We start from the raw sequence: 12231 nt of genomic DNA on the forward strand, positions 1-12231 counted from the left end.
CATTCACCAGGCCACCCACTAAAGTGGAGCTGCGCTCCCTGCATGCAGCGTGCACGGATCGTTTCGCGGGGTAGTAACGTTTCTTGCAGTGCCCCGCGAGAAAAATTGCAGAACAGGCTACATGCGAGGACGGATTGCGTTCGACGATGCCCTGCGCTACCTGACGATACTTGATTCGTGCACACTGACACCTGTACATGAGCGCTAGGCGGATGTGACGTCACGTTTGTTCCCAGCGCTCCCGCGCGGTATGTTTATATTTTTCCGAGTGCTGCCCTGTTCTGTGGTATAGACTCAAGTAGCCGCGTTGGACTTCTGCTGTCAACGCAAGTGTGAATGGTTGTCGCCCTGTCAATCGTCGTTCAACAGCTCCAGCGTCTTCTGGCTCTACGGCTGTGCAATCAGCCGTGGGCGTTCAACTGTCCACCATCGGCCGACTCAGGTGAGCGCTCCTTTTTGGCGGGTTTGCAATCAGTTCGCATTTCTCCTACTGAAAAGCTCAATTGCTTTCTGCTCGCTGCAGTTATATTAGCGACGTTTACGAAATTCTTAACGGCGCGTTCTCACCGTCTTGCGTCATTGTCACTGTTTATGCTGCTCTGTTCGCCTCTGTCGGCGATCGCGAGCTGTTGACGGTTTGTTGCACGCCGCAGAAACTCGCTCGCATGCAAACCCGTCTCGCCCATGGCGTTTCTTTGTCTCTTCTTTAATGTGGCGTCATTAAAATCACTTGTTAGCCTCGAGGCTTTTTCTAGACAATGTGCCTTGTGCTAACCGTGTTGTAACGAAAATGAACTTGCAGTAGGAGCGTGACAGGACGCTGTTGGGAAGGTTTTCGTGTGTGCGTGTGGTTCGTGAGGGCGTTGTAACCAACGGCGTTTCATTCCTCATGTTCCATTTCTTTCTCTTGCAGCATCTTTTGACTGCAGTCGCGGTGCCCCTAGCCTGCCTGCAGCACTCATCCTGCCATTCCAGTGGGAACTAATGTTCGCAGGCCACTTGTCACAACCGAACGGGTTCCCGCACTTGCCTGGCTTGTAATTTATGGTATACTTTAGATCCACCATTGCGTTCTCACTCTGTGCGTACATTTAAAGCGAGTGTTTACACTAACGTGGCAGTAGATAGCCATGAAGACAGCAGCGTGTGTACTGGAAATGCCTGCCAGTGAAAACAAAACCAAACGATCTACGGATCTATGCCAGCTTGACCGTTACAAGTCTTTCTGCGAGTATCAAAGCAATGAACAGCTGGGGATATCTCGTGTGCAGAATTGTGTTCTTCCTTCTATTTGTTATCTATTTGCTGGTATAAATTTAAAAATTGATAGTATGAGTAAGGTAGACAGAGAACAAAGTGATTGCGTTGCTCTTGGAAATACTTTACACGAAATAAAACTGCTTCCTGCGAGTTCGCACTGCTTAGTGCAGTAAAAAAGGTTCTGTATAACAAATAATTTGATGCACCCAAACCCATCTGTGATGAAGATACGTTGTGCATGGATTATTTAAGGGCAAGTTATTAACTCTGGCAAAGCAAGAAAGTGACCTTTTTGTTGTGCAGAAAACTAGTTTAGTAGTAATTTTGGCTTTTGTCTGGACATTGTCAACAGGAATAGTAGCCTTGGCGCACGACTTTGTGGACACTTTCCTGTCGCCTTCCTTCAATGCCAACACAGCGGCGAAGACGCCTCAGCAATCGAAATCACATGATGTCAGGCAGTTACTGCTGGATCATTCATTCTACCATGAGGGCATCCTCTACAAGCCGTGAGGCCTTGCTCTGTTTTCTGCTGGGGCTCTTTTCGTTGCCAAGTGCCATGGTCTTTTTGGGTAAAGCTCCCCAAAACAAAGTGGTCTTGTCCCTGTTGGAATTGTCATGTTATCCGTATAAAATTCAGAACACTGATGCTTCTGCTGCAAATACAAGAAGTGCTGCAGATTTGCACATGTGGGAGCTCGGTTTTTATCTACGTGTGTGAAAGATGTGTCGCATGATACAGGGCGGAGATGCCATGGTGCTATAAAATATGTTAGAGAACTTTGGATTGTATCTAAAAAGGAGACAGCAAGCTCTGACGCTTCCTCTCTAACTCTGTAAGAGAAGGGCGCAGAGAACGATGTTTGATTTTAAAGGAGTTCAGTCATCGATGTGTCATGAAAAACTGATTTAAAAGGATGGCGAGGCATGGATGAAATTTTAAAAGCATAAAGGAGATCTGTGTATGCTCGCTGGCGTTGTAGGTTCCATTTGTTGCACTCCACATACATGCTTTCAACTGGACTAGTCCGGAAGGCACCACACGCCAAACGGAGCCCTAGATGAGGCACAGGGTCCAGCATTCTGAGGAATGTTTTAGTGGCTGACCCATAGACAACGCTACCGTAGTCCAATCGTACAATGCACCTTTTGTGTTGTCATATAGGGAGCCTCAATTTTTATGCTGCAGTGTAAACCATGCCAATGCATGTTTGTAAATGTCCATTCCACCAACAAATTCACGGCATGCCTTGACAGTAAGCGCAGTTTTGTGCATCTAGATAATCACCTGTACCTATTTATCACAGGCCTGCAACTTGCACATGGTCGGATTTAAGCACCCTAAATGTAGCAACTGTAGCCAACCATAACACATAATCTCGAAAACGCTACCTTATCAACGCGAAAGCAATATGTGGCCCATTGACTAAGCAGCCACTATCCACTGTCTGTGCTAGCACAACAGCTCCTAAATTGGCCGGCAGTGCAAAGAGTGAATTGAGTTCAAAACAACTTTGGGAAGAGTTGAAACCGCATGGGAACCAAACCCAGGACGTCCCTAGTGCAAATCCAGCATTACATCCTTGGCACCACTATAGCTCAGTGGCTCTAGCTGACTAAAGGTGGACCCAGGGAGCGCATTGTGACCTTAAACTGAAAAAACGTCCAGAGGTACAAGCAACCCGAGATACTACGAGTTTGAATTTCTTGGCGATTCATTAGGTCACACGCTCAAGCTACAACACAGCCATAACATCCCCACTCAGGTGAATTGGCCAGTCACGATGATAGCTGCTGTCAGAAGCTCACGGCTGTTTCACCAATCCCCGTTTGTCTTAAAACAATGCTGCTTAAATTACACACTGGCCAACTGCACCTCGTCGAGTATATTTTACGCTCCTGGCATTCTGCATTGCCCTTGTTTAGTGTTAAAGAACTATGTATTTGATCACATGTGAAGACTGCCATTTCTGTTGGAGAGCATTTCGTGCTTTCAACCTGAATGGGTTGACTCTCATCAATTCAACACTGACTGTGCACTTTGATTGTGGTGTAATAAACAAAAAACCTGGATAGAGCCAAAATACTGAAGAGTAAATTATGCTTGGCTTATACATTGCACAGCATAGCTGTAAACGTCAAAATTCGACTTTTTAGGTTTCACATGGCAAAGCTCGGCATAGCTTGGGCCAACTATGAGGTGTACTGCAGTGGAGGGCTATAGGTTAAGTCAGGCCACCTATGAATCTTTTGACATGCTTCGAAAACTTGGCACACAGGCATTTTTTTTGTTCTACCTAAACCAATGCTTTGGACTGGCCAAAATGTTTTGTACGGGTGAAACTGCACTATGCAACTGCAAATAAGAATTGAACCAACTTAGTGTTGTGTCCCTTCGAGAATCCAGTGCTTGCCTAATATCGAAAATTGCATCCAGGATTCCAGCAATTGATTCAAGAAATGTACTTGTATGTCCAAGGAACGAGCTTGAATAAAAAGTTACCCTTCTTTATCTGCATTACTTGCATATTTATTTATTTGAAAATTTTTAGCACGAAAACAACAAAACAGTACAAACAGGCAGTGCTGTCACTTTTCGTGCTCTCTCTCTCTCCCGTGCTTTGTTGTTTTTGCACTGTTTATTATTTTTAAAAATACGCCAAATTTGCCATTTTAGTTGGTTTTGTTTGTTTTGATGTTATGCTGTGTTGCCAAGGAAACTGTAAATGTCACCTCCAAGAAAAACAAAAGAATACCTAGCATTTGTAAGTGTATGCTTCTTGATGGATAGGAACTCTTACTATGTGAAAGTGAAGCCAAGAAAACACCAAAGTCGTCACAAACACTGAAGAATGTTTATTGACATGGCATCACATCACTTGCTGGACATGCAACAAGGCCCCATAACGCTGCTCACGCAAGAGTGCAAAGCATGCTTTGTGGCTAATACCACTTGATAAAAATACAAACAGGCACTTATTTGCCCCAAGGTGACCCTGAATGCAAATGTGACGTGCACAACTGGAAATCAACAAAAGAGTTTGGGTCAGTTTGTGGGATAAGTGAAAAGTGTGGACAAAAGTCGAGAGCACCTTTATGTGTTAGATGACGAGACTGCTAGCACAAGACAGGAAGGACCAAAGGGTGCTTGCTCAGTATTGTATGGCTCTAAATAGGTGCAGATTGCTACTCACTGGACCAAAAGTCCTGGAAGACCCCTGATTTTAAAGCAAAACTTTTTGTGTCTCACCAGTGGAATATGCCATGCCAAAAAGGCATTGCAGAAAAGCCAACTTTCTCTGACAATGATAGTGATCGTGGGTGAAGAAGTGCAGAAAATAAAACGCTTCCTGTAGTCAGAAACGAATCAGGACCCTCGCGGTGTGAGGGTCCTGAAATTAGACAAAAATAGTGTACCTCGCAATCTAACGACGACGGCAGTTGAATGCGAAGCTTTCGTCATGCAAAATCAAGCGGCGAAGTTTCAAAGCCACTGCGAACAAAAGTCCAAACTGCGTGCAAGTCAAAGTGATAGCTCAACGAGTCAATGTTTAAGCTCAGATGACAATAAAGCAAGGAATCCCTCACGAGAAAACCGAGTTAACCATTGTTGTCGTAAGACAAAGGGGTGCATGTTTTTTTACTTGTAATTATGTCAATTAATGAACACATGAAAGAACAAGTAACGGAGAGCAAGGAGCAATGATGAAACTGACAACAGCCACAGATTTGCACATGCCTATTGCAGAGAAGGAAATCTGGAGAGGCACTGTCTGGACAGGAAAGGGAGCAGTAGAGGAGCACAGCAGTTGCGTCTGAACCTTCCCACACAGCCGAACAGGGAGGGAGAATAAGGCAAATGGACGAAATTAAGGGTTGGGAGTCTTAGTAGCCACTGTACTTTCCCGTCAACCAGGCGTGTGGCTGGATGGAATAGATGAACAGCAACGTGGGAGCTAGAGGACTGCTTGCTGGCGACACTACTACCACCCAGTAGTCTGTACTCCACAGTGCACAGTAGGAGGAACCAAACTGGAAGTGGGACTGCAAATTGCCATGATGTTACAAATGGAAAAAGTGCTGCGTGGCTGTCACAAGTCAAGGTCAATCACCCTTAAGGGGAGGTGCCAAAACCCCTTAAAGAGAAGATGAAGACATGACATTTGGATCTAGTGGCTAAAAATGAACCATTCATGTAGCGCCCCACCGTAAAAGGGGATTGACCTTCACTCATTTCCTGAAATAAAGTTTAAGAGAGGTTCATCCCGGGCAGTTGCCACCAGCACCCTAGAGTAGTATGGTGGAAACACACCTCAATCTTTGCTTTTAGGAGGTCTTTTACCGAGCTGTCTACCAAAAATCAAATTATTTTTTTTAAGGGGGCACACTGGTCTTAAACCAAAAAAACATGGGTTTTAAAGTTAGGACGATAAAAATCGAGGGATAGGTGTAATTTTTCATTGAAACTGTAGATATGAAATTTCTTTCTGTGTAAAACAACTATATTCGAACTTATTTGGATTTTTACGTTTGATTTTTTGACAGCCTTTGTAAGGAAGGAAGGAAGGAATAAAAGTAAAGGAAAGGCAGGAATGTCAACCAGGCTGTGGCCTAGTTTGCTTTCCTACACGTGGGGAAGGGGAACAATGGGAAAAAAGATGAAAAGCAGTAAAAAAAGGAGAAGGTAAAGAGAGAGCGTGTAAAAAAACTGCTGGAGGGATGCAGCTGAACAATGTACCGGTGAACTGTGCACAAATCAAGGACTGACTGCCATAAGACTAACATCATCATAATATATGGTCTGTAGCAGAAGTAACAGCTGTTTGGAGTTTGGGCCTGGACGGCAACACCAGTTTTTCTGGTTCCCACCTTCTAGGCCCAAACTTCAAATGGTTGTAACCCCTGCTACAGAATGATAATGTTAGTATTATTGCACTCCTTGACTTGTGCACAGTTCACTGGTACTTTGTTCAGCAGCGTCCCTCCAGCAGTTTTTTTTATAAAGGCTGTCGTAAAATCAAACATAAAAATCCAAATAAATTTGAATATAATCGCATTACACAGAAACAAATTTGATAGCTATATTCAGAATGAAAAACTACATGTCCCCCAAAATTTATTGTCATACCTGTAAAAATAATGTTTTTGATCAAAGACCAATGTGCCTCCTTAACTCGAAGCTTTCACTCTTGCAACTTGAGTCAAAGTCCGAAATCTAAACTGCTTCGACCGTGTCAGAATGGCGCAGTCTGACAGACAATGGTTTCATAATGCAAGGGATGCTGGTTCCATTACGACCACGGGAAGCGTTTCTTATTGAGGTGCTTGATGTGCTTTTGCTTGTCACCCTGATCGCTTTGTGAAACCCACTAGACAAAAATGTACAATTTCTACTACAAAACTCATCTAGGACAAACGGGGTAACACCCAAGACGGAGCAAGCTTCTGCGATGAAAATGTTTGACAACAATTCCGAAGGACAAATTTTTCTCATTTCCTTACTTCCAAGTTTCCCACAAAGGTGTGCAGTTTTCCTTTGTTACTGTATGGCCGCACTTCAGAAGGATGTCGAACTTTTCGTTCACAGAAGGCATGCATCTCCGTTCAGCTTGGACCCCTGCAACAATTGGCAGCTAAGTGTGCCTATCAACTACCATGATAAAATCCTTGGTACTTGCATGAAGAGTACACACGTAACGAAAGACACGAAAGGTACGAACTGGCGAAAGGTTTACCATGTTTCTTGTAGGCAGTTCCTCGTACTCCGAATTACTTGGTATATTAAACCATTTTTGCCGCATAAAGCTGCTCAACTTTACATGCTTCGTTGTGGTGGGAAGAAGCTTTATTCTGTGTTAATTATTTTGAAGTGCAGCATAGTCCTTTTGTTTTCTGTCAACCTCATCTGCACTGAATTTCAATTAAAAAATGAGTGCCCTTCCACTGTGTGAAGGATGACCTGCAAAGCTGGATGCAGTCCACGGAGTGCACGAAACAAAACACGTTTGTCGTAATTTGCGATGGAGCATCCTTCCTAGCCAATTAGCTGAATGAACCTCTGAAGGATCCAAGCTTTGTTCTTGCAGATAAACACGGTCCTGCCTGTGTCCCTCCCGCGTCGTAACCATCTTACTCTTTGTGTAACGCCGGGTTCAGACTGTTGCCACAACTGTCGTAATAACTTTAAAGAATGACGTCATTTCACGTCTCAGCCAAACGAACTGCGTGACATGCCATTTTTTTCGTCCATAGATCACGATGCGGCTTTTGCGTCGGTAGTCTGAACATAGCTTAACATACAAACCCAATTCGCTGTACCACTAAGGGCTCTGGACAGTTCCCATTGGGCCGTTTAACGTCCGCGTTTAAACCTCACACCAGCACAACGGACATTCCATCCAGCAGGGCGGGCAAGAAACCCATGGCTGCGCGTGCCCGCCCCCCCTCCTCCCTCCCACTATTCTTCACTACAAACCTGCGCACGCGTAAACCGGCAGCCAGACATGTGCACGTGCTTAAAAGCGACAGACACCGTCGAAAATATCCCCTAATAGCCCTCTGAAGTGATATTGGCTCACGCTGGCGTTCCAAGCGGGCAAGCTGTTGTTCATCCGGAAGGGTTTGTCGCTACTCGAAGAGGTGAACTTGGTGCGGTAACGGCGCCGCCAGCAGCTTTGTTGTTTTTGTGCCCATTGGCGCTTGTGATCGGGCCAACGCTTCAATTCTTGCTCTTCGTCCTCCAAACAAACGGCATGCATCCGTCACATAACGATTTAAAACCTTAAAGCCCTTGAGCTCTATTCTCCAGGACAAAGATGTGGCTGTACGTTTTCCTTCCCGCTCGTATGGATCTTCCTGTGTGTAAGATGTATGTGTAACACATCAACCCCCACCCGAACCGCTTGATTAAGGAGGACAGCCAACTAACTGCTTTGAGCCATGTAATTTTGACATCTAAATCTCGCACCAGTGCCACCGGCATTTCAGTAGCAGCGGCAAGAAGCCTAGCTGTGCGTGCACACCCCCCTTTTTTACCCGCAAACTGTGCACGCATAAACCGGCCACCGATGATGGCGCATACTTAGGCGTGAAAGACACCGGCGAAAATGTCGCTCGGAAGGCCTTCCAAGCTCAAAAAGAAATATGGGCTCAAGCCGGCATTCCCACTGGGGAAGTTTCTCTTCTACCGGCAGGGATTCGCAGCTATTTGGCGAAGTGAATTTGAGCGTCAACAGTGACGGTGAGTTTCGGTCGTTTTAGGGGGCTGCCCTTTGGTAACCGCTACCTGGGCTTCGCGAGAGCGGCGTCTGTTTTTGTCCACGTATCCGAGTGAGCGAACACAGCAGGGACGAAAGGAAGAAAACGGAGAGGAGTGTCCGGCGAAGGCTGAAGGGGAGTACGACACGTGCGGCTATGGCGTCACCTCTTTCACTGCCTTTCCCTCGCACGTCTTATGCACCGCCACCAAGGAGTGCCCTCTCCCTGACACTTTCCCCAGACGCTGTTCCATTCTCCGCTAATCCAAACCACGTGACGTTTGCGCGGGTGGTTCAAACACCATATGCAGCAACATGCTCGCTGCTCAATTGTGCGGGGCTAATCCGAACCATGTGACTATTGCGCGGGAGGTTCGAAAATGATTTGCAACATGCTGGCCAGCGGCGGCGGCGCACTACGAGGTAGCAGCAGAGTAACCTACGCCGCCGTATGTTCACTGATAACGCGAACACTTCCTGAGACTCAGCAGAAATGCGCCATGACCGAAAAGACTGCAGCTCGCGCTGCGCACATATTTCATATTAGGGAGTGTAGTAATCATGAGTGCATTTTTACGCCAGTCCCTGCTTCTGTTTATTTTTCGCAATCATCTGATAACCGCACCACCGCTGTTAGCTGCCGACTGTGTAACTTGCCAAAGGGGCATCGGCAGAGGCGAGGGAGAAAATAGTTGTGAAAGAGGGGTGAGCGGTGGTGAGGAGGAACCCCGGAGCAGCGCCGAGTAAATCGATGACACCGGAATGAAAACTGGGGGGGTTAGACATGTACTGCTTTGCAGTAAAAAGTTCCCAGTTTTCAATGTGTGGATTCGAGCTTGTGGATACTCCATGATCAAAACCTATAAGTGTGAAAAAGTATTGATGTAACCTAATATAAATTTTGGACGATGCTATATGTACTACGTAGTGAAGTCCCACAGTCCCACCAGATTTTGCTATACCTAACACCAATATAGCATTATCTAGGTGCAGTCAGAAACACTTTTTTATATGTGTTCACGTACTTTCAAGCATTCGGAGGGTCAACATGGCTGCTTGTCACTGCTTCTGACCGATCATCCATGGGCTGATCCCACCAATCTGGCTGCCACAAATCACAATAATAACGTGGAAGTCTTCAATTGTGAGCTGGACTGACACACAAAATTCGCGCCAGGGCTGTCAAGCTGGCGGGGCAACTTTATGATCACGGCGTCAACCCACCACAGTGGTTCGAACACTTGCCCAGTATGAATGTAGCTATTTCTGGCATCGTTGGTTTGGCCCATAATGCTTGCTTTACTGATGTTTAAGTACAACACCTGTGTCGACTGGCAAGCTTATATTTCCTCAACAGCTTCTCTAGCTCGCCCAGACTTTCTCGATACACAACTCTGAGCTGACGTGCGAGCATGTCTGTACGTCGTGTGGTTCCTTGTTAATGAACCAGACCATGCAACTGAACGGTGCGAATGCAGATTTGATGCTTTCAGTGCATTTCACTACTTCCTTCGATCAACAAGAGAGAAACTGTCAGTAATGCTCGGAGAAAGACTGGCCGAGTCAGGAATGCTGCTTAGACATTTCCTAGTACCATATAAATAGTGTACTTAATCTTCCTCAGAGCCAAAACATCATTTTAGGTTGTGGTGAAACAGACCATTCTTTCTTTTTGAAGCACTCCTTTGTTTATGTATTGAAAACCAATTTGCCCAGAGGCACACTTCATAAGTTATTTGTGTATATGGCAAATTTTTTACATTTTAACATTTATATGTTCTCACTGTGTAGTATGATACTAATCTTGAGCATATCATTTTCGAAACAGCGGTGGTTTTCTTTAGGTGGCAGTTCCTTTTCTCTACAAAAAAAAAATAGCGCTTACTGTAAAAAGGGTTCAAACAATAAAAAAGGAAATCTGTTTTAAATAAGGACGAGAAAGGTTCACGTCAATTTATATGGCTGAGAAAAAGATTATGGCGGTCACTAGACGTGCTGTGGTTCCCGTAGGGCTAACAAGTGATTTGCAAAAAACTGGACAACACTTCCCATGGTGCGGTCACATGCGGTTCTGCACAGATGGCATCTGGCCCCATTTTGTCTGACTGGCAATGAAAACTGCCTGCTTCAAAATAACAAAGACATTTTTTGGCCACATTTATATTCAGGCAGAAAGTGTTGTGCAGCCATTGCACATAATATTGCCTGGTATGAAAAATGTGCTCAATAAGTTTCGCAGGAAAGCTGGTTTCGAGAATTGAATCGTGCCATAGGACGAAACAAAATTAACTAATAATTATAGTTAAAAACAACACAACAGAAATCCTGAGTTTTGCCATGGATATTTTTGTGCTCTTTCTGTATCACGTTTACAACCAGTATTGCCGTGCTGTTAATTACATTGTACCTTTGGTCTCATAGGTCACCCAGAAAGGACAACACCAACTGAAGCCGAGGAAGTAGTGTAAAAAAAATTCACTTTATATTGTAAAACAATAACAGCATTGATGTATTCTTGAATGCGTAAGAAACAACAGCCTCCCTTGTCCCTTGGACCTTTTGGATGCAGACCTATTTTTAATTACCAGCAAACATTCTTTTTATTTTACGGTGAAGGGGTGGGGCTGCTTCCTTTCCTTCAGCTTGTTAAGTTGGCCGTTTTTCATATATGACCAGGTATTTAAGCATTCAGAAGTAGACGCATCATGATCAGGTATAGCTTGAGTCCAACTGATTAGGCGTGTTCTGATTTTTGTCATGCTAAGCGTCACACTCCGAATGCTCCCCATGAGCACAAACGAGTTGCAGTGAATGACTGGAGATAACACGTAATTTTTTTATCAACATGTAACCGCCTAAGAGTTCACATGGCATAAAATTAGTAGCGGTTGCCCAGCAGTTGGGCAACACGCCACTATTTAAACTAGCCTTTTCCATGTATTTTCTAGTTCATAAATATACCATACAATGCTTGGATGCAGCAGCTCTCATAAACTACAAAATGACAAGAATAAGATGGGCATTGCTTCCACAGATGATCTTTTTGTATCATTCATGACATGAAATCTCCGACTGAGTCTTTGGATCTTGGTAACAAACTGTTTCAAAGCACAATGCAAACCGTGATGAAGAAACAGCATTACATCAGGTGCATAGCCTGGGACACTGTGCAGCTGAAAAAAATATCTATAAGTCTTCCTGCTTCATTTTCCTGTGTCTACAATACAAAGCGCGTTTATTAACAATAAAAGCAGGGTGGTAGGAGGGTGTAAAACGTTTAATGATCGCATTGCAAAATAATGTGCCTTAAAGGAGCCATGAAGAGAAAACACAAGTTTGGTTCATTCAAAAGATTGTCTCGTTAAAATCATACTGATACCACTTTTACCGTAAACTTTGCTCAAATAAGCTACATAATTAGGAAAAAAGGGAATGGCCATGTGACCCACTAGCTCATTTTTCGCAACAGAACCTATGATGTCATACCAGACAGCCCTGCGATTGGTGGAGAGCGGCAAAGGCAAACGCAAATTAGGCAGAGCTTATAAGCTTGCAGAACGAGCTATTTGCGCTTAAATTGAGGGCACATTCTTTTTAAAGTACTAAGAATGGTGGGACAAACAGTGGAGGTTACGAAAGCACACGTAAACATAGAAGTACCGATGCGTACTGATGTTGCACTATGCTTGGTCTAGCTGCACAGGACTGCGGGGCT

At 44.6% G+C, this 12231-nt stretch overlaps 1 long non-coding RNA gene across 1 annotated transcript; it reads left to right on the plus strand.

The window, feature by feature from the left end:
• Positions 1-302: 302 nt before the first annotated feature.
• LOC144170149 (uncharacterized) lies at positions 303-1947 on the plus strand. The gene is made up of 2 exons (XR_013322569.1): positions 303-442; positions 914-1947. It is a non-coding gene; the product is annotated as an uncharacterized LOC144170149 (long non-coding RNA).
• The last annotated feature ends 10284 nt before the right edge of the window (positions 1948-12231 follow it).

The sequence above is a fragment of the Haemaphysalis longicornis genome, unplaced genomic scaffold, assembly GCF_048455015.1.
Source record: "Haemaphysalis longicornis isolate Haplotype H1 unplaced genomic scaffold, Haemaphysalis longicornis Haplotype H1 scaffold_2, whole genome shotgun sequence".
In the NCBI taxonomy this organism is placed as follows: domain Eukaryota; kingdom Metazoa; phylum Arthropoda; class Arachnida; order Ixodida; family Ixodidae; genus Haemaphysalis; species Haemaphysalis longicornis.